Source organism: Schistocerca nitens, chromosome 4 (assembly GCF_023898315.1).
Source record: "Schistocerca nitens isolate TAMUIC-IGC-003100 chromosome 4, iqSchNite1.1, whole genome shotgun sequence".
In the NCBI taxonomy this organism is placed as follows: Eukaryota; Metazoa; Arthropoda; class Insecta; order Orthoptera; family Acrididae; genus Schistocerca; species Schistocerca nitens.
Genome location: NC_064617.1, coordinates 270981896 through 270999941, shown reverse-complemented (window position 1 = coordinate 270999941; position 18046 = coordinate 270981896). Strand labels below are relative to the sequence as shown.

Below are 18046 nucleotides of genomic sequence, written 5' to 3'. Positions count from 1 at the left end.
CATGATGGTTGCCTTTCGATTTTCTGGTTCTCAGAGTTTCGACGTGTACAACATTGGGGTGAGGAATGCTGCGAATCCGATATGGACCTGCGTATAGAAGTTCAAATTTACTGCACTTACCTTTTAATTTGCTGGATAAATAGTGTGTACGTACTAATATCTTCTGTCCAACGTGAAAATCTCGGTGTCTACAAACCTGTTTTTGCTGTCTTCTCCGGCGCTCTGCGGTACGTTTAATGTTGTTCAGCGCAATGTCAATTATTTCGTGGTGTCGTAATCGACGAGATGTAGGAAATGTTACTAATTCTTTGATTTTGTTTGGTGGTTCAACGTTTTTCAGTATAACAGACGGAGGTAGCATAGTGGATTCATTTGGAATGGAATTAATTACATCTTGAAATGAGTGTACGTGTGTGTCCCAATTAACATGTCTTTTGTGGCAGTATATTCTACACAGTTTGCCAATTTCTTTCATTAATCGTTCACAAGGGTTCGAAGAAGCGTGGTACTTGGATATATAAATCGGAGAAATGTTTCTAGCTCGTAACATGCGTGTCCATATGACAGAACGAAATTGTGATCCATTGTCAGAAATTACTTTCATCACATGTCCTACATGAAATAAGAAATGCTTTACAAATGCTTTCGAAACAGTTTTAGCAGTAGCTTTGCGTAACGGAGTGAAGGTAACAAATTTTGAAGTGAGTTCAACAGCGACAAAGATGTAGCAAAAACCTCTATTAGTTCTCGGAATTGGACCAAAAATGTCTACTGCGGCCATATGTCTTAATTTAACAGGTACAATGGGATATAATGGAGGAATGTGTGAAGTGGTGTCAGACTTAGCTTTCTGGCAAATTTTACATGACGCTAAAACTCGTCGTATACGTTTTTCCATGTTTGTAAAATAACAGTTCTGTCTCAATATAAGAAAACATTTTCTTGCTCCATAATGTGCGTAGCTTAAATGAGTGTACCAGATTAATTTGTTAACCAGTTCGTCAGGAATGCATAATAACCAATTGTTACTGTCTGGATGAGAGCGGCGAAACAGAATGTCATTGCGTACAGTGTAGTGGTTTCTAATCGTAACATTATTCTTATCTTGCCAAAGGTGTTTAATTTCTTTCCACACATTGTCTTTGCTTTGCTCTCGTGCTATGTCCTGTAATGATGATGAAATAAAATTTTCAAATGCAACTTGTTGAATGTACATGACGCTGAAATTTGCTTTGCAGAAGTTGGTTGCTACGTCTTGCTGATTGTTGCTGAGAGAACGAGAAAGTGCGTCTGCTATAACATTTTGTGTGCCGGGAATGTGAACAATCGTAAAATTAAATTCTTGTAAATACAGTTTCCATCTGCTTAATCTGTCGTGAGTAAATTTAGCTGAAAGTAAAAATTGTATAGCTCTGTGATCTGTGTAAACGGTGGTATGTCTGCCATAAAGAAAGTGCCGAAATCTCGTAAAAGCCCATACAACACATAATGTTTCTAGTTCAGTAACGGAATAATTTCGTTCAGTAGGTGACAAAATGCGGCTTGCAAATGCGATGTTTTTAATTACTATTGAGCCATCTTCTTCAATTTCCTGGAAAATATGTACGCCTAAAGCGGTGTTAGAACTGTCGGTGGCAATGAAAAAATTTCCGGTAAGATCTGTGTGGGATAAAAGTGGTGTATTCAACAAGGCTTATTTCAAATAACATTCTCGTGAATAAGATTCTTCGTGTCAATAAGTATTGCTTACGTTACTGGAATAGGCTACCTGTACTGTGTCTGGTCAAATTCTGTCGTACGTGCTGTTATTTACGGGACGATGCTGTGGTATTTTGACTATTTAAACTGCTCTGTTATTTCTTACTGACATGTTACGCTATAGATGACACCTATTGTCTGTTTCATTCATGATTATATGTTGTTGCTGACATTCTTGCTGCTGAAAAGATCGACTGTAATGAAATGTACGCTGAAAATTGTGCTCGTTAATTTTACGTCTGTCATAATAGTCACTTTTATACGGCGCATCTGCGATAGGAATTGAAATAGTGTGTTTCTGTACGTAGTTATTCCTGCTGCTGTGCGCTACCATTTGTTATAGCTGGGACTATACGTGCACGCGGCGAAATATTAAAGCTTGTATATTACATTGTTGGTCAGGAATGCTAAGCGGCTGACTTTCATGCCGTTGTGGTGAAAAACGTCTATTGTTACCAAAAATGTGGTTGCTGTTACTGCTAATTTTACACATACTGATGATTACTATTTTATCTGTTATTAAAATTACGTTGTAGTTCTGCAGTGCCTAATGGAAATTGTCACATTCGGTAAAATTTGTCTTATCGGGTTCTCATTACTCATTTTTCTTAATTCTAGGAAGAGCAATAGTTAAAGAGCTATTTTGATAGATATAAAGGATAGTAGAAGAGAAGGCAGCAGTGCAGAAAACTAAAGATGAAACAGCACTACTACAGCTCGGGGCCCTATGCTCGCTACGGCACATATTCATTAAAGCGTAATGAATCCCCTGAGGTCTATTGCGCTCTGCAAATAAATTTTAGTTTTTGCGTTCCAGGCAATGTCGGTATAAATTCAGAAATAAATTGCTGTATCCATGCTAATTGTCGTTTCTGTAGTACACTCAATGCTGATAAAAATACAAAAGCAAATTGTCGTATCAGGTTCAAAGTTTGTTTCACTGTTACAGACCAAGCTGGTGAAAGTACAAAAATAAATCGACATAACCAGTTCAAATCGTGTATCTGTACTCTGTCATTATTATGTTCCTTAGATTTTCTTACAAATAAAAATTGCTCATAATCTACGTTCTCGTCACTGATTTTAAGAATACGTTCAGGTTTGTGTGAGAATCTGTTTCTCTGTGTCATTTCTGAATCTAAGTCCCGTACTCTCTGTTGATTACACAAATTATACGCGTTGCGCGAGTCTGGCAAATGTTCGAAAAGTGATGTCTGCTGTGCTGTGTTATTAACTGAAGTGTTTTTCATCTCTGTTACTTCTTGCTGTAAACTTGACAGTTTTCGACGCAATGTGTTATTAGACGAATCAATCTCATTAATTGTCTGCTGTAAATTTTGAAATTCCGGTGTTTGATTAAATGCAACCGGTGAAGTATCGTCTGATTTATTGTCATTAGTAGTTACGATGACGTCAATACGACTGGCCAATTCATCACATTTTTCAGTCAGAATTTTTACCTGATCATCGGTTTTAGTGTCATTGGCATTAATCTGGTTTTGCAATTTACGTGTAGTTTCGTTCAGTTTTTTAACATCAGCTTTCACGACATCGGAATCCTGTGTTAGTTCTAATTGTTCGAGTCTATCGGTCACTGTTTGAAAATCTGTTATGTATGTGTCTGTTTTCGATTTCAGATCAGAAATTTCGTCACGTAATTCTGTGTTTGACTGTTCGATGGTATTAATTTTGTCCGAAACTGTGGCAATATTATTGTCTACATACGTTTTTGTCTTCGCAAACATTTTACGTTTGTCTTCTTGTCTCTGTGCAGTGATTGTTTCCATTACCTGGCGTTTTACTTTATTTTGATCATCAATAAATTTACGAAAACGCGTATTACTGTTTTCTATGTGAAGACTAAGACGTTCGTTAATTTGAGTGTTCTGTTGTTCGAATTTCGCGTCAATCTTTTCATCCATTGTGCGCGAAAGTTCTACTGTCATTGCTTTAAACTCGTCGCGTAATTGTGTAGCCTTTTCAGAGCATTGTTTAGCGACTCCGCTAATTTCGTCTCTGAGTGTTTCTGTTGCAGCTGTTTGCAATTCCCTTAATTCCTGAGCAACAGCCTCAATTTCTTCGCGTAACTGTTCCTTAGTGTCATGACACTGCGCGGCAACGGCTTTAATTTGTTCACTAAGCTGTCTCGAATTGTTGTCTAATTTTTCATTTAACTGTCTGGAATTGTTATCTAATTTTTCATTTAACTGTCTATTCTGTTCACTAAGTTGTTTGAAATCCTTACTCTGATTGTCTAATTTTTCATTTAACTGTTGTTTGAGATTTTCACTCTGTTGTTTGGACTCTTCTTTATTTTGTTTGGAATCGTTATCTAGTTTTTCTATACGTTCATTAATTCGTAGCAACAATGCCATGATTGGATCCTCAGTAACATTACCTACTCTATTATCTGTACTGTTTAATGGTGGATCTGGAATTGTCGCGCTTTGTGTGACCATTTGGCCATTCTGCAATTTACAAAAAGAATTATCAGTCGGACGTACACTGTCACTCACTATTTCGGAATTAAATAAATCCGTCGTACTTTGTGTATCCTGCTCATTCTCATTAGAGAAATTTGTTTGTACGTTATTTGAATTTTCCAAACCGGGTGTGTTAAGCTGGGCAGCGCTCATTCCAACAGAACGCCCCGCGTCATCAATTGTCGTCAAATTAACAGAGGAGACAATTGAGTTCTCTTGTTCATCATTAAGGTAAAAGTCGTCATTCGCGATTGGAACGCACTGACTGTTAGTGAACGCAGGATTGTCATCATTGCACTGCGTGTCACTAGTACTATTGGTGAAGTTATTTAATTCGGTCATGTCGTTCATGATACCTCGCGATACACTATTCACAGTCTTTCGCGGCATTTTCACAATAGTCACAATTAATCACAAAACAAATAAGCACAATGCAAAATCAACACACAAATACAACAGAGCAACGAATTGCCGATGATCTGAGGAAAGAAAGTTACAAATTAATAAAAGCGTTGCGCCAAATTATAATTATATCTAAACAATAAGAGCAGATATCTGACTGTTTTTCAAAAGATTCTCAACGAAATACGATCCTGGACTGGGTGTCGCCAAGTGTAACCTCCCCACAAGAAAAATGAAATGACAATACTTAATGGAAATGGAGCCAGAGCTAACTGTAGGTTCCCGACAAAACTATTAATGACAAAGACAATTAAATAAAAGCTCGCTATCTGACTCAAGTGTAAGTTCCCATAAAATAATGAACGAGAATCCCATGACAATGAAACTACAGTGATAATCAAAAATCAATTTAACCGAAATGTCGGTCTTTGCCCTGTGCGAATTCAGAATAAATTTCTTACCTTATTAAAACTGCATGTCAAAATTCTGCTCTTATTGATGGCTGCGGCTTGGAGGAAAAACATTGCAATTGCCTTTTTTTTTTGAAAAATTTTGTTAAAGGGAAATGAAGGGAATTTGAATGATTGTTTGTAAAATTGTTTTTTTTTTTTTAAATCCAAATTATTATTGGGGGCGATTTTTGAAAGTTAAATTACAATGAGTGGACCTTACATTATCTGATAAGCGCAAAGCTGCATAAACATTTATTTAATAAAATTATACCTTGTCCTGAATCTTGACCATCGCTGTGCCGACGCCCGCCGACGCAACTGCTACAGACATACTACTCTCCGCGGCAGCTACCAACAGACTACCTTACGCGACTGCTCGCGACACACAACTTTACGCGACTGCTCCCAACAGACTAATGTACTGCACTGCGCTTCGAGCGCAACTGCTCTGGTCAGAGATTCTACAATGCCTCAGCATCGCTGCCGCACAACATACGTGTTTCAAACTTAAGGAAAAATATTATACTCTGCCTGGCTAAAGACGTCTAATCGAGCAAAATATTGCGTAATCATTATCTCTCAGTTATATATTAGCGTTAAACGATATAAATATCAAAAATACTAGACAGTTCGCGCCTGGAGAAAGTGTGAGTCGGCGCCTACACTTTAATGTCAGAACGCGAAAATTGCACTAGTAGCTTTTTTCAAGCAAGTTCTGTTCGTCCGTTCTCTGTAATCGTTTGGTATCTGATTAAACTGACATACTCGCCTATGGCTTTCGTAAACGAAAATTTCACTGTGACCCCGACGTGATTTGAACACGCAACCTTCTGATCTGGAGTCAGACGCGCTACCGTTGCGCCACGGAGTCGACGCTGCTGAGGTCTTGTCATGAATAGGTTCCTCGAACACTTACTGTACCGTTCAAACCTAAGAAATAATGACAGTAGGATCCACGAGAGACTCGTCCCAGATGTAGTTGCTCTGGCGGGGGTGTAACTCAGTGGTAGAGTGTCTGCTTCGCATGCAGAAAGTCCTGGGTTCAAATCCCAGCTCCTCCAATTTTTGTTTCCCCGTGCAGCAGTACACGAAAACTTTTGCCTATCACCATATTCTATAAAATTCAGTGTACAAGATTCTTCCCCCAAGCAAGTGGATTTCGTACAGTTCGACCGCATGGCGGGAGGACGATGACCTGCAAGAGCCTGGGCTGCGATCCCCCCATTGAAATGTTGCTCCAAAGCCTTCGGTATGGCGTGCGGAGTGCATCTGAAACATGTTATTTGCAACTCACCGCGACAACCGTCATTTGTTTTTTCGAGATACTGAAAAATGAAGGGGGCACCCGGGATTGAACCGGGGACCTCTCGATCTGCAGTCGAATGCTCTACGACTGAGCTATACCCCCTTTCACGATCTTTCTATTCCCATAACTTAAGGAAAAATATTATACTCTGCCTGGCTAAAGACGTCTAATCGAGCAAAATATTGCGTAATCATTATCTCTCAGTTATATATTAGCGTTAAACGATATAAATATCAAAAATACTAGACAGTTCGCGCCTGGAGAAAGTGTGAGTCGGCGCCTACACTTTAATGTCAGAACGCGAAAATTGCACTAGTAGCTTTTTTCAAGCAAGTTCTGTTCGTCCGTTCTCTGTAATCGTTTGGTATCTGATTAAACTGACATACTCGCCTATGGCTTTCGTAAACGAAAATTTCACTGTGACCCCGACGTGATTTGAACACGCAACCTTCTGATCTGGAGTCAGACGCGCTACCGTTGCGCCACGGAGTCGACGCTGCTGAGGTCTTGTCATGAATAGGTTCCTCGAACACTTACTGTACCGTTCAAACCTAAGAAATAATGACAGTAGGATCCACGAGAGACTCGTCCCAGATGTAGTTGCTCTGGCGGGGGTGTAACTCAGTGGTAGAGTGTCTGCTTCGCATGCAGAAAGTCCTGGGTTCAAATCCCAGCTCCTCCAATTTTTGTTTCCCCGTGCAGCAGTACACGAAAACTTTTGCCTATCACCATATTCTATAAAATTCAGTGTACAAGATTCTTCCCCCAAGCAAGTGGATTTCGTACAGTTCGACCGCATGGCGGGAGGACGATGACCTGCAAGAGCCTGGGCTGCGATCCCCCCATTGAAATGTTGCTCCAAAGCCTTCGGTATGGCGTGCGGAGTGCATCTGAAACATGTTATTTGCAACTCACCGCGACAACCGTCATTTGTTTTTTCGAGATACTGAAAAATGAAGGGGGCACCCGGGATTGAACCGGGGACCTCTCGATCTGCAGTCGAATGCTCTACGACTGAGCTATACCCCCTTTCACGATCTTTCTATTCCCATAACTTAAGGAAAAATATTATACTCTGCCTGGCTAAAGACGTCTAATCGAGCAAAATATTGCGTAATCATTATCTCTCAGTTATATATTAGCGTTAAACGATATAAATATCAAAAATACTAGACAGTTCGCGCCTGGAGAAAGTGTGAGTCGGCGCCTACACTTTAATGTCAGAACGCGAAAATTGCACTAGTAGCTTTTTTCAAGCAAGTTCTGTTCGTCCGTTCTCTGTAATCGTTTGGTATCTGATTAAACTGACATACTCGCCTATGGCTTTCGTAAACGAAAATTTCACTGTGACCCCGACGTGATTTGAACACGCAACCTTCTGATCTGGAGTCAGACGCGCTACCGTTGCGCCACGGAGTCGACGCTGCTGAGGTCTTGTCATGAATAGGTTCCTCGAACACTTACTGTACCGTTCAAACCTAAGAAATAATGACAGTAGGATCCACGAGAGACTCGTCCCAGATGTAGTTGCTCTGGCGGGGGTGTAACTCAGTGGTAGAGTGTCTGCTTCGCATGCAGAAAGTCCTGGGTTCAAATCCCAGCTCCTCCAATTTTTGTTTCTCCGTGCAGCAGTACACGAAAACTTTTGCCTATCACCATATTCTATAAAATTCAGTGTACAAGATTCTTCCCCCAAGCAAGTGGATTTCGTACAGTTCGACCGCATGGCGGGAGGACGATGACCTGCAAGAGCCTGGGCTGCGATCCCCCCATTGAAATGTTGCTCCAAAGCCTTCGGTATGGCGTGCGGAGTGCATCTGAAACATGTTATTTGCAACTCACCGCGACAACCGTCATTTGTTTTTTCGAGATACTGAAAAATGAAGGGGGCACCCGGGATTGAACCGGGGACCTCTCGATCTGCAGTCGAATGCTCTACGACTGAGCTATACCCCCTTTCACGATCTTTCTATTCCCATAACTTAAGGAAAAATATTATACTCTGCCTGGCTAAAGACGTCTAATCGAGCAAAATATTGCGTAATCATTATCTCTCAGTTATATATTAGCGTTAAACGATATAAATATCAAAAATACTAGACAGTTCGCGCCTGGAGAAAGTGTGAGTCGGCGCCTACACTTTAATGTCAGAACGCGAAAATTGCACTAGTAGCTTTTTTCAAGCAAGTTCTGTTCGTCCGTTCTCTGTAATCGTTTGGTATCTGATTAAACTGACATACTCGCCTATGGCTTTCGTAAACGAAAATTTCACTGTGACCCCGACGTGATTTGAACACGCAACCTTCTGATCTGGAGTCAGACGCGCTACCGTTGCGCCACGGAGTCGACGCTGCTGAGGTCTTGTCATGAATAGGTTCCTCGAACACTTACTGTACCGTTCAAACCTAAGAAATAATGACAGTAGGATCCACGAGAGACTCGTCCCAGATGTAGTTGCTCTGGCGGGGGTGTAACTCAGTGGTAGAGTGTCTGCTTCGCATGCAGAAAGTCCTGGGTTCAAATCCCAGCTCCTCCAATTTTTGTTTCCCCGTGCAGCAGTACACGAAAACTTTTGCCTATCACCATATTCTATAAAATTCAGTGTACAAGATTCTTCCCCCAAGCAAGTGGATTTCGTACAGTTCGACCGCATGGCGGGAGGACGATGACCTGCAAGAGCCTGGGCTGCGATCCCCCCATTGAAATGTTGCTCCAAAGCCTTCGGTATGGCGTGCGGAGTGCATCTGAAACATGTTATTTGCAACTCACCGCGACAACCGTCATTTGTTTTTTCGAGATACTGAAAAATGAAGGGGGCACCCGGGATTGAACCGGGGACCTCTCGATCTGCAGTCGAATGCTCTACGACTGAGCTATACCCCCTTTCACGATCTTTCTATTCCCATAACTTAAGGAAAAATATTATACTCTGCCTGGCTAAAGACGTCTAATCGAGCAAAATATTGCGTAATCATTATCTCTCAGTTATATATTAGCGTTAAACGATATAAATATCAAAAATACTAGACAGTTCGCGCCTGGAGAAAGTGTGAGTCGGCGCCTACACTTTAATGTCAGAACGCGAAAATTGCACTAGTAGCTTTTTTCAAGCAAGTTCTGTTCGTCCGTTCTCTGTAATCGTTTGGTATCTGATTAAACTGACATACTCGCCTATGGCTTTCGTAAACGAAAATTTCACTGTGACCCCGACGTGATTTGAACACGCAACCTTCTGATCTGGAGTCAGACGCGCTACCGTTGCGCCACGGAGTCGACGCTGCTGAGGTCTTGTCATGAATAGGTTCCTCGAACACTTACTGTACCGTTCAAACCTAAGAAATAATGACAGTAGGATCCACGAGAGACTCGTCCCAGATGTAGTTGCTCTGGCGGGGGTGTAACTCAGTGGTAGAGTGTCTGCTTCGCATGCAGAAAGTCCTGGGTTCAAATCCCAGCTCCTCCAATTTTTGTTTCCCCGTGCAGCAGTACACGAAAACTTTTGCCTATCACCATATTCTATAAAATTCAGTGTACAAGATTCTTCCCCCAAGCAAGTGGATTTCGTACAGTTCGACCGCATGGCGGGAGGACGATGACCTGCAAGAGCCTGGGCTGCGATCCCCCCATTGAAATGTTGCTCCAAAGCCTTCGGTATGGCGTGCGGAGTGCATCTGAAACATGTTATTTGCAACTCACCGCGACAACCGTCATTTGTTTTTTCGAGATACTGAAAAATGAAGGGGGCACCCGGGATTGAACCGGGGACCTCTCGATCTGCAGTCGAATGCTCTACGACTGAGCTATACCCCCTTTCACGATCTTTCTATTCCCATAACTTAAGGAAAAATATTATACTCTGCCTGGCTAAAGACGTCTAATCGAGCAAAATATTGCGTAATCATTATCTCTCAGTTATATATTAGCGTTAAACGATATAAATATCAAAAATACTAGACAGTTCGCGCCTGGAGAAAGTGTGAGTCGGCGCCTACACTTTAATGTCAGAACGCGAAAATTGCACTAGTAGCTTTTTTCAAGCAAGTTCTGTTCGTCCGTTCTCTGTAATCGTTTGGTATCTGATTAAACTGACATACTCGCCTATGGCTTTCGTAAACGAAAATTTCACTGTGACCCCGACGTGATTTGAACACGCAACCTTCTGATCTGGAGTCAGACGCGCTACCGTTGCGCCACGGAGTCGACGCTGCTGAGGTCTTGTCATGAATAGGTTCCTCGAACACTTACTGTACCGTTCAAACCTAAGAAATAATGACAGTAGGATCCACGAGAGACTCGTCCCAGATGTAGTTGCTCTGGCGGGGGTGTAACTCAGTGGTAGAGTGTCTGCTTCGCATGCAGAAAGTCCTGGGTTCAAATCCCAGCTCCTCCAATTTTTGTTTCCCCGTGCAGCAGTACACGAAAACTTTTGCCTATCACCATATTCTATAAAATTCAGTGTACAAGATTCTTCCCCCAAGCAAGTGGATTTCGTACAGTTCGACCGCATGGCGGGAGGACGATGACCTGCAAGAGCCTGGGCTGCGATCCCCCCATTGAAATGTTGCTCCAAAGCCTTCGGTATGGCGTGCGGAGTGCATCTGAAACATGTTATTTGCAACTCACCGCGACAACCGTCATTTGTTTTTTCGAGATACTGAAAAATGAAGGGGGCACCCGGGATTGAACCGGGGACCTCTCGATCTGCAGTCGAATGCTCTACGACTGAGCTATACCCCCTTTCACGATCTTTCTATTCCCATAACTTAAGGAAAAATATTATACTCTGCCTGGCTAAAGACGTCTAATCGAGCAAAATATTGCGTAATCATTATCTCTCAGTTATATATTAGCGTTAAACGATATAAATATCAAAAATACTAGACAGTTCGCGCCTGGAGAAAGTGTGAGTCGGCGCCTACACTTTAATGTCAGAACGCGAAAATTGCACTAGTAGCTTTTTTCAAGCAAGTTCTGTTCGTCCGTTCTCTGTAATCGTTTGGTATCTGATTAAACTGACATACTCGCCTATGGCTTTCGTAAACGAAAATTTCACTGTGACCCCGACGTGATTTGAACACGCAACCTTCTGATCTGGAGTCAGACGCGCTACCGTTGCGCCACGGAGTCGACGCTGCTGAGGTCTTGTCATGAATAGGTTCCTCGAACACTTACTGTACCGTTCAAACCTAAGAAATAATGACAGTAGGATCCACGAGAGACTCGTCCCAGATGTAGTTGCTCTGGCGGGGGTGTAACTCAGTGGTAGAGTGTCTGCTTCGCATGCAGAAAGTCCTGGGTTCAAATCCCAGCTCCTCCAATTTTTGTTTCTCCGTGCAGCAGTACACGAAAACTTTTGCCTATCACCATATTCTATAAAATTCAGTGTACAAGATTCTTCCCCCAAGCAAGTGGATTTCGTACAGTTCGACCGCATGGCGGGAGGACGATGACCTGCAAGAGCCTGGGCTGCGATCCCCCCATTGAAATGTTGCTCCAAAGCCTTCGGTATGGCGTGCGGAGTGCATCTGAAACATGTTATTTGCAACTCACCGCGACAACCGTCATTTGTTTTTTCGAGATACTGAAAAATGAAGGGGGCACCCGGGATTGAACCGGGGACCTCTCGATCTGCAGTCGAATGCTCTACGACTGAGCTATACCCCCTTTCACGATCTTTCTATTCCCATAACTTAAGGAAAAATATTATACTCTGCCTGGCTAAAGACGTCTAATCGAGCAAAATATTGCGTAATCATTATCTCTCAGTTATATATTAGCGTTAAACGATATAAATATCAAAAATACTAGACAGTTCGCGCCTGGAGAAAGTGTGAGTCGGCGCCTACACTTTAATGTCAGAACGCGAAAATTGCACTAGTAGCTTTTTTCAAGCAAGTTCTGTTCGTCCGTTCTCTGTAATCGTTTGGTATCTGATTAAACTGACATACTCGCCTATGGCTTTCGTAAACGAAAATTTCACTGTGACCCCGACGTGATTTGAACACGCAACCTTCTGATCTGGAGTCAGACGCGCTACCGTTGCGCCACGGAGTCGACGCTGCTGAGGTCTTGTCATGAATAGGTTCCTCGAACACTTACTGTACCGTTCAAACCTAAGAAATAATGACAGTAGGATCCACGAGAGACTCGTCCCAGATGTAGTTGCTCTGGCGGGGGTGTAACTCAGTGGTAGAGTGTCTGCTTCGCATGCAGAAAGTCCTGGGTTCAAATCCCAGCTCCTCCAATTTTTGTTTCTCCGTGCAGCAGTACACGAAAACTTTTGCCTATCACCATATTCTATAAAATTCAGTGTACAAGATTCTTCCCCCAAGCAAGTGGATTTCGTACAGTTCGACCGCATGGCGGGAGGACGATGACCTGCAAGAGCCTGGGCTGCGATCCCCCCATTGAAATGTTGCTCCAAAGCCTTCGGTATGGCGTGCGGAGTGCATCTGAAACATGTTATTTGCAACTCACCGCGACAACCGTCATTTGTTTTTTCGAGATACTGAAAAATGAAGGGGGCACCCGGGATTGAACCGGGGACCTCTCGATCTGCAGTCGAATGCTCTACGACTGAGCTATACCCCCTTTCACGATCTTTCTATTCCCATAACTTAAGGAAAAATATTATACTCTGCCTGGCTAAAGACGTCTAATCGAGCAAAATATTGCGTAATCATTATCTCTCAGTTATATATTAGCGTTAAACGATATAAATATCAAAAATACTAGACAGTTCGCGCCTGGAGAAAGTGTGAGTCGGCGCCTACACTTTAATGTCAGAACGCGAAAATTGCACTAGTAGCTTTTTTCAAGCAAGTTCTGTTCGTCCGTTCTCTGTAATCGTTTGGTATCTGATTAAACTGACATACTCGCCTATGGCTTTCGTAAACGAAAATTTCACTCTGACCCCGACGTGATTTGAACACGCAACCTTCTGATCTGGAGTCAGACGCGCTACCGTTGCGCCACGGAGTCGACGCTGCTGAGGTCTTGTCATGAATAGGTTCCTCGAACACTTACTGTACCGTTCAAACCTAAGAAATAATGACAGTAGGATCCACGAGAGACTCGTCCCAGATGTAGTTGCTCTGGCGGGGGTGTAACTCAGTGGTAGAGTGTCTGCTTCGCATGCAGAAAGTCCTGGGTTCAAATCCCAGCTCCTCCAATTTTTGTTTCTCCGTGCAGCAGTACACGAAAACTTTTGCCTATCACCATATTCTATAAAATTCAGTGTACAAGATTCTTCCCCCAAGCAAGTGGATTTCGTACAGTTCGACCGCATGGCGGGAGGACGATGACCTGCAAGAGCCTGGGCTGCGATCCCCCCATTGAAATGTTGCTCCAAAGCCTTCGGTATGGCGTGCGGAGTGCATCTGAAACATGTTATTTGCAACTCACCGCGACAACCGTCATTTGTTTTTTCGAGATACTGAAAAATGAAGGGGGCACCCGGGATTGAACCGGGGACCTCTCGATCTGCAGTCGAATGCTCTACGACTGAGCTATACCCCCTTTCACGATCTTTCTATTCCCATAACTTAAGGAAAAATATTATACTCTGCCTGGCTAAAGACGTCTAATCGAGCAAAATATTGCGTAATCATTATCTCTCAGTTATATATTAGCGTTAAACGATATAAATATCAAAAATACTAGACAGTTCGCGCCTGGAGAAAGTGTGAGTCGGCGCCTACACTTTAATGTCAGAACGCGAAAATTGCACTAGTAGCTTTTTTCAAGCAAGTTCTGTTCGTCCGTTCTCTGTAATCGTTTGGTATCTGATTAAACTGACATACTCGCCTATGGCTTTCGTAAACGAAAATTTCACTGTGACCCCGACGTGATTTGAACACGCAACCTTCTGATCTGGAGTCAGACGCGCTACCGTTGCGCCACGGAGTCGACGCTGCTGAGGTCTTGTCATGAATAGGTTCCTCGAACACTTACTGTACCGTTCAAACCTAAGAAATAATGACAGTAGGATCCACGAGAGACTCGTCCCAGATGTAGTTGCTCTGGCGGGGGTGTAACTCAGTGGTAGAGTGTCTGCTTCGCATGCAGAAAGTCCTGGGTTCAAATCCCAGCTCCTCCAATTTTTGTTTCCCCGTGCAGCAGTACACGAAAACTTTTGCCTATCACCATATTCTATAAAATTCAGTGTACAAGATTCTTCCCCCAAGCAAGTGGATTTCGTACAGTTCGACCGCATGGCGGGAGGACGATGACCTGCAAGAGCCTGGGCTGCGATCCCCCCATTGAAATGTTGCTCCAAAGCCTTCGGTATGGCGTGCGGAGTGCATCTGAAACATGTTATTTGCAACTCACCGCGACAACCGTCATTTGTTTTTTCGAGATACTGAAAAATGAAGGGGGCACCCGGGATTGAACCGGGGACCTCTCGATCTGCAGTCGAATGCTCTACGACTGAGCTATACCCCCTTTCACGATCTTTCTATTCCCATAACTTAAGGAAAAATATTATACTCTGCCTGGCTAAAGACGTCTAATCGAGCAAAATATTGCGTAATCATTATCTCTCAGTTATATATTAGCGTTAAACGATATAAATATCAAAAATACTAGACAGTTCGCGCCTGGAGAAAGTGTGAGTCGGCGCCTACACTTTAATGTCAGAACGCGAAAATTGCACTAGTAGCTTTTTTCAAGCAAGTTCTGTTCGTCCGTTCTCTGTAATCGTTTGGTATCTGATTAAACTGACATACTCGCCTATGGCTTTCGTAAACGAAAATTTCACTGTGACCCCGACGTGATTTGAACACGCAACCTTCTGATCTGGAGTCAGACGCGCTACCGTTGCGCCACGGAGTCGACGCTGCTGAGGTCTTGTCATGAATAGGTTCCTCGAACACTTACTGTACCGTTCAAACCTAAGAAATAATGACAGTAGGATCCACGAGAGACTCGTCCCAGATGTAGTTGCTCTGGCGGGGGTGTAACTCAGTGGTAGAGTGTCTGCTTCGCATGCAGAAAGTCCTGGGTTCAAATCCCAGCTCCTCCAATTTTTGTTTCCCCGTGCAGCAGTACACGAAAACTTTTGCCTATCACCATATTCTATAAAATTCAGTGTACAAGATTCTTCCCCCAAGCAAGTGGATTTCGTACAGTTCGACCGCATGGCGGGAGGACGATGACCTGCAAGAGCCTGGGCTGCGATCCCCCCATTGAAATGTTGCTCCAAAGCCTTCGGTATGGCGTGCGGAGTGCATCTGAAACATGTTATTTGCAACTCACCGCGACAACCGTCATTTGTTTTTTCGAGATACTGAAAAATGAAGGGGGCACCCGGGATTGAACCGGGGACCTCTCGATCTGCAGTCGAATGCTCTACGACTGAGCTATACCCCCTTTCACGATCTTTCTATTCCCATAACTTAAGGAAAAATATTATACTCTGCCTGGCTAAAGACGTCTAATCGAGCAAAATATTGCGTAATCATTATCTCTCAGTTATATATTAGCGTTAAACGATATAAATATCAAAAATACTAGACAGTTCGCGCCTGGAGAAAGTGTGAGTCGGCGCCTACACTTTAATGTCAGAACGCGAAAATTGCACTAGTAGCTTTTTTCAAGCAAGTTCTGTTCGTCCGTTCTCTGTAATCGTTTGGTATCTGATTAAACTGACATACTCGCCTATGGCTTTCGTAAACGAATATTTCACTGTGACCCCGACGTGATTTGAACACGCAACCTTCTGATCTGGAGTCAGACGCGCTACCGTTGCGCCACGGAGTCGACGCTGCTGAGGTCTTGTCATGAATAGGTTCCTCGAACACTTACTGTACCGTTCAAACCTAAGAAATAATGACAGTAGGATCCACGAGAGACTCGTCCCAGATGTAGTTGCTCTGGCGGGGGTGTAACTCAGTGGTAGAGTGTCTGCTTCGCATGCAGAAAGTCCTGGGTTCAAATCCCAGCTCCTCCAATTTTTGTTTCTCCGTGCAGCAGTACACGAAAACTTTTGCCTATCACCATATTCTATAAAATTCAGTGTACAAGATTCTTCCCCCAAGCAAGTGGATTTCGTACAGTTCGACCGCATGGCGGGAGGACGATGACCTGCAAGAGCCTGGGCTGCGATCCCCCCATTGAAATGTTGCTCCAAAGCCTTCGGTATGGCGTGCGGAGTGCATCTGAAACATGTTATTTGCAACTCACCGCGACAACCGTCATTTGTTTTTTCGAGATACTGAAAAATGAAGGGGGCACCCGGGATTGAACCGGGGACCTCTCGATCTGCAGTCGAATGCTCTACGACTGAGCTATACCCCCTTTCACGATCTTTCTATTCCCATAACTTAAGGAAAAATATTATACTCTGCCTGGCTAAAGACGTCTAATCGAGCAAAATATTGCGTAATCATTATCTCTCAGTTATATATTAGCGTTAAACGATATAAATATCAAAAATACTAGACAGTTCGCGCCTGGAGAAAGTGTGAGTCGGCGCCTACACTTTAATGTCAGAACGCGAAAATTGCACTAGTAGCTTTTTTCAAGCAAGTTCTGTTCGTCCGTTCTCTGTAATCGTTTGGTATCTGATTAAACTGACATACTCGCCTATGGCTTTCGTAAACGAAAATTTCACTGTGACCCCGACGTGATTTGAACACGCAACCTTCTGATCTGGAGTCAGACGCGCTACCGTTGCGCCACGGAGTCGACGCTGCTGAGGTCTTGTCATGAATAGGTTCCTCGAACACTTACTGTACCGTTCAAACCTAAGAAATAATGACAGTAGGATCCACGAGAGACTCGTCCCAGATGTAGTTGCTCTGGCGGGGGTGTAACTCAGTGGTAGAGTGTCTGCTTCGCATGCAGAAAGTCCTGGGTTCAAATCCCAGCTCCTCCAATTTTTGTTTCTCCGTGCAGCAGTACACGAAAACTTTTGCCTATCACCATATTCTATAAAATTCAGTGTACAAGATTCTTCCCCCAAGCAAGTGGATTTCGTACAGTTCGACCGCATGGCGGGAGGACGATGACCTGCAAGAGCCTGGGCTGCGATCCCCCCATTGAAATGTTGCTCCAAAGCCTTCGGTATGGCGTGCGGAGTGCATCTGAAACATGTTATTTGCAACTCACCGCGACAACCGTCATTTGTTTTTTCGAGATACTGAAAAATGAAGGGGGCACCCGGGATTGAACCGGGGACCTCTCGATCTGCAGTCGAATGCTCTACGACTGAGCTATACCCCCTTTCACGATCTTTCTATTCCCATAACTTAAGGAAAAATATTATACTCTGCCTGGCTAAAGACGTCTAATCGAGCAAAATATTGCGTAATCATTATCTCTCAGTTATATATTAGCGTTAAACGATATAGATATCAAAAATACTAGACAGTTCGCGCCTGGAGAAAGTGTGAGTCGGCGCCTACACTTTAATGTCAGAACGCGAAAATTGCACTAGTAGCTTTTTTCAAGCAAGTTCTGTTCGTCCGTTCTCTGTAATCGTTTGGTATCTGATTAAACTGACATACTCGCCTATGGCTTTCGTAAACGAAAATTTCACTGTGACCCCGACGTGATTTGAACACGCAACCTTCTGATCTGGAGTCAGACGCGCTACCGTTGCGCCACGGAGTCGACGCTGCTGAGGTCTTGTCATGAATAGG

General features: G+C 43.3%; 40 non-coding genes across 40 annotated transcripts; 13 read left to right on the top strand and 27 right to left on the bottom strand.

The window, feature by feature from the left end:
• Positions 1–5894: 5894 nt before the first annotated feature.
• Trnaw-cca (transfer RNA tryptophan (anticodon CCA)) lies at positions 5895–5966 on the bottom strand. The gene has a single exon. It is a non-coding gene; the product is annotated as a tRNA-Trp (tRNA).
• Positions 5967–6084: 118 nt separating this feature from the next.
• Trnaa-cgc (transfer RNA alanine (anticodon CGC)) lies at positions 6085–6156 on the top strand. The gene has a single exon. It is a non-coding gene; the product is annotated as a tRNA-Ala (tRNA).
• A 275-nt stretch (positions 6157–6431) lies between these two features.
• Trnac-gca (transfer RNA cysteine (anticodon GCA)) lies at positions 6432–6503 on the bottom strand. The gene has a single exon. It is a non-coding gene; the product is annotated as a tRNA-Cys (tRNA).
• A 318-nt stretch (positions 6504–6821) lies between these two features.
• On the bottom strand, positions 6822–6893 carry Trnaw-cca (transfer RNA tryptophan (anticodon CCA)). Its single transcript has one exon. It is a non-coding gene; the product is annotated as a tRNA-Trp (tRNA).
• Positions 6894–7011: 118 nt separating this feature from the next.
• Trnaa-cgc (transfer RNA alanine (anticodon CGC)) lies at positions 7012–7083 on the top strand. Its single transcript has one exon. It is a non-coding gene; the product is annotated as a tRNA-Ala (tRNA).
• Positions 7084–7358: 275 nt separating this feature from the next.
• On the bottom strand, positions 7359–7430 carry Trnac-gca (transfer RNA cysteine (anticodon GCA)). Its single transcript has one exon. It is a non-coding gene; the product is annotated as a tRNA-Cys (tRNA).
• A 318-nt stretch (positions 7431–7748) lies between these two features.
• Trnaw-cca (transfer RNA tryptophan (anticodon CCA)) lies at positions 7749–7820 on the bottom strand. The gene has a single exon. It is a non-coding gene; the product is annotated as a tRNA-Trp (tRNA).
• Positions 7821–7938: 118 nt separating this feature from the next.
• Trnaa-cgc (transfer RNA alanine (anticodon CGC)) lies at positions 7939–8010 on the top strand. The gene has a single exon. It is a non-coding gene; the product is annotated as a tRNA-Ala (tRNA).
• A 275-nt stretch (positions 8011–8285) lies between these two features.
• Trnac-gca (transfer RNA cysteine (anticodon GCA)) lies at positions 8286–8357 on the bottom strand. The gene has a single exon. It is a non-coding gene; the product is annotated as a tRNA-Cys (tRNA).
• Positions 8358–8675: 318 nt separating this feature from the next.
• On the bottom strand, positions 8676–8747 carry Trnaw-cca (transfer RNA tryptophan (anticodon CCA)). Its single transcript has one exon. It is a non-coding gene; the product is annotated as a tRNA-Trp (tRNA).
• Positions 8748–8865: 118 nt separating this feature from the next.
• Trnaa-cgc (transfer RNA alanine (anticodon CGC)) lies at positions 8866–8937 on the top strand. Its single transcript has one exon. It is a non-coding gene; the product is annotated as a tRNA-Ala (tRNA).
• A 275-nt stretch (positions 8938–9212) lies between these two features.
• On the bottom strand, positions 9213–9284 carry Trnac-gca (transfer RNA cysteine (anticodon GCA)). Its single transcript has one exon. It is a non-coding gene; the product is annotated as a tRNA-Cys (tRNA).
• A 318-nt stretch (positions 9285–9602) lies between these two features.
• On the bottom strand, positions 9603–9674 carry Trnaw-cca (transfer RNA tryptophan (anticodon CCA)). Its single transcript has one exon. It is a non-coding gene; the product is annotated as a tRNA-Trp (tRNA).
• A 118-nt stretch (positions 9675–9792) lies between these two features.
• Positions 9793–9864, top strand: Trnaa-cgc (transfer RNA alanine (anticodon CGC)). Its single transcript has one exon. It is a non-coding gene; the product is annotated as a tRNA-Ala (tRNA).
• A 275-nt stretch (positions 9865–10139) lies between these two features.
• Trnac-gca (transfer RNA cysteine (anticodon GCA)) lies at positions 10140–10211 on the bottom strand. Its single transcript has one exon. It is a non-coding gene; the product is annotated as a tRNA-Cys (tRNA).
• A 318-nt stretch (positions 10212–10529) lies between these two features.
• Positions 10530–10601, bottom strand: Trnaw-cca (transfer RNA tryptophan (anticodon CCA)). The gene has a single exon. It is a non-coding gene; the product is annotated as a tRNA-Trp (tRNA).
• A 118-nt stretch (positions 10602–10719) lies between these two features.
• On the top strand, positions 10720–10791 carry Trnaa-cgc (transfer RNA alanine (anticodon CGC)). Its single transcript has one exon. It is a non-coding gene; the product is annotated as a tRNA-Ala (tRNA).
• A 275-nt stretch (positions 10792–11066) lies between these two features.
• On the bottom strand, positions 11067–11138 carry Trnac-gca (transfer RNA cysteine (anticodon GCA)). Its single transcript has one exon. It is a non-coding gene; the product is annotated as a tRNA-Cys (tRNA).
• A 318-nt stretch (positions 11139–11456) lies between these two features.
• Trnaw-cca (transfer RNA tryptophan (anticodon CCA)) lies at positions 11457–11528 on the bottom strand. The gene has a single exon. It is a non-coding gene; the product is annotated as a tRNA-Trp (tRNA).
• A 118-nt stretch (positions 11529–11646) lies between these two features.
• Trnaa-cgc (transfer RNA alanine (anticodon CGC)) lies at positions 11647–11718 on the top strand. The gene has a single exon. It is a non-coding gene; the product is annotated as a tRNA-Ala (tRNA).
• A 275-nt stretch (positions 11719–11993) lies between these two features.
• On the bottom strand, positions 11994–12065 carry Trnac-gca (transfer RNA cysteine (anticodon GCA)). Its single transcript has one exon. It is a non-coding gene; the product is annotated as a tRNA-Cys (tRNA).
• Positions 12066–12383: 318 nt separating this feature from the next.
• Positions 12384–12455, bottom strand: Trnaw-cca (transfer RNA tryptophan (anticodon CCA)). Its single transcript has one exon. It is a non-coding gene; the product is annotated as a tRNA-Trp (tRNA).
• Positions 12456–12573: 118 nt separating this feature from the next.
• Trnaa-cgc (transfer RNA alanine (anticodon CGC)) lies at positions 12574–12645 on the top strand. Its single transcript has one exon. It is a non-coding gene; the product is annotated as a tRNA-Ala (tRNA).
• A 275-nt stretch (positions 12646–12920) lies between these two features.
• Trnac-gca (transfer RNA cysteine (anticodon GCA)) lies at positions 12921–12992 on the bottom strand. Its single transcript has one exon. It is a non-coding gene; the product is annotated as a tRNA-Cys (tRNA).
• Positions 12993–13310: 318 nt separating this feature from the next.
• On the bottom strand, positions 13311–13382 carry Trnaw-cca (transfer RNA tryptophan (anticodon CCA)). Its single transcript has one exon. It is a non-coding gene; the product is annotated as a tRNA-Trp (tRNA).
• Positions 13383–13500: 118 nt separating this feature from the next.
• On the top strand, positions 13501–13572 carry Trnaa-cgc (transfer RNA alanine (anticodon CGC)). Its single transcript has one exon. It is a non-coding gene; the product is annotated as a tRNA-Ala (tRNA).
• A 275-nt stretch (positions 13573–13847) lies between these two features.
• On the bottom strand, positions 13848–13919 carry Trnac-gca (transfer RNA cysteine (anticodon GCA)). The gene has a single exon. It is a non-coding gene; the product is annotated as a tRNA-Cys (tRNA).
• Positions 13920–14237: 318 nt separating this feature from the next.
• On the bottom strand, positions 14238–14309 carry Trnaw-cca (transfer RNA tryptophan (anticodon CCA)). The gene has a single exon. It is a non-coding gene; the product is annotated as a tRNA-Trp (tRNA).
• Positions 14310–14427: 118 nt separating this feature from the next.
• Trnaa-cgc (transfer RNA alanine (anticodon CGC)) lies at positions 14428–14499 on the top strand. The gene has a single exon. It is a non-coding gene; the product is annotated as a tRNA-Ala (tRNA).
• Positions 14500–14774: 275 nt separating this feature from the next.
• Trnac-gca (transfer RNA cysteine (anticodon GCA)) lies at positions 14775–14846 on the bottom strand. Its single transcript has one exon. It is a non-coding gene; the product is annotated as a tRNA-Cys (tRNA).
• Positions 14847–15164: 318 nt separating this feature from the next.
• Positions 15165–15236, bottom strand: Trnaw-cca (transfer RNA tryptophan (anticodon CCA)). Its single transcript has one exon. It is a non-coding gene; the product is annotated as a tRNA-Trp (tRNA).
• Positions 15237–15354: 118 nt separating this feature from the next.
• Positions 15355–15426, top strand: Trnaa-cgc (transfer RNA alanine (anticodon CGC)). The gene has a single exon. It is a non-coding gene; the product is annotated as a tRNA-Ala (tRNA).
• A 275-nt stretch (positions 15427–15701) lies between these two features.
• Trnac-gca (transfer RNA cysteine (anticodon GCA)) lies at positions 15702–15773 on the bottom strand. The gene has a single exon. It is a non-coding gene; the product is annotated as a tRNA-Cys (tRNA).
• A 318-nt stretch (positions 15774–16091) lies between these two features.
• On the bottom strand, positions 16092–16163 carry Trnaw-cca (transfer RNA tryptophan (anticodon CCA)). The gene has a single exon. It is a non-coding gene; the product is annotated as a tRNA-Trp (tRNA).
• A 118-nt stretch (positions 16164–16281) lies between these two features.
• Positions 16282–16353, top strand: Trnaa-cgc (transfer RNA alanine (anticodon CGC)). The gene has a single exon. It is a non-coding gene; the product is annotated as a tRNA-Ala (tRNA).
• Positions 16354–16628: 275 nt separating this feature from the next.
• On the bottom strand, positions 16629–16700 carry Trnac-gca (transfer RNA cysteine (anticodon GCA)). Its single transcript has one exon. It is a non-coding gene; the product is annotated as a tRNA-Cys (tRNA).
• Positions 16701–17018: 318 nt separating this feature from the next.
• Trnaw-cca (transfer RNA tryptophan (anticodon CCA)) lies at positions 17019–17090 on the bottom strand. The gene has a single exon. It is a non-coding gene; the product is annotated as a tRNA-Trp (tRNA).
• A 118-nt stretch (positions 17091–17208) lies between these two features.
• Trnaa-cgc (transfer RNA alanine (anticodon CGC)) lies at positions 17209–17280 on the top strand. Its single transcript has one exon. It is a non-coding gene; the product is annotated as a tRNA-Ala (tRNA).
• Positions 17281–17555: 275 nt separating this feature from the next.
• Positions 17556–17627, bottom strand: Trnac-gca (transfer RNA cysteine (anticodon GCA)). Its single transcript has one exon. It is a non-coding gene; the product is annotated as a tRNA-Cys (tRNA).
• Positions 17628–17945: 318 nt separating this feature from the next.
• On the bottom strand, positions 17946–18017 carry Trnaw-cca (transfer RNA tryptophan (anticodon CCA)). Its single transcript has one exon. It is a non-coding gene; the product is annotated as a tRNA-Trp (tRNA).
• Between the last annotated feature and the right edge of the window lie 29 nt (positions 18018–18046).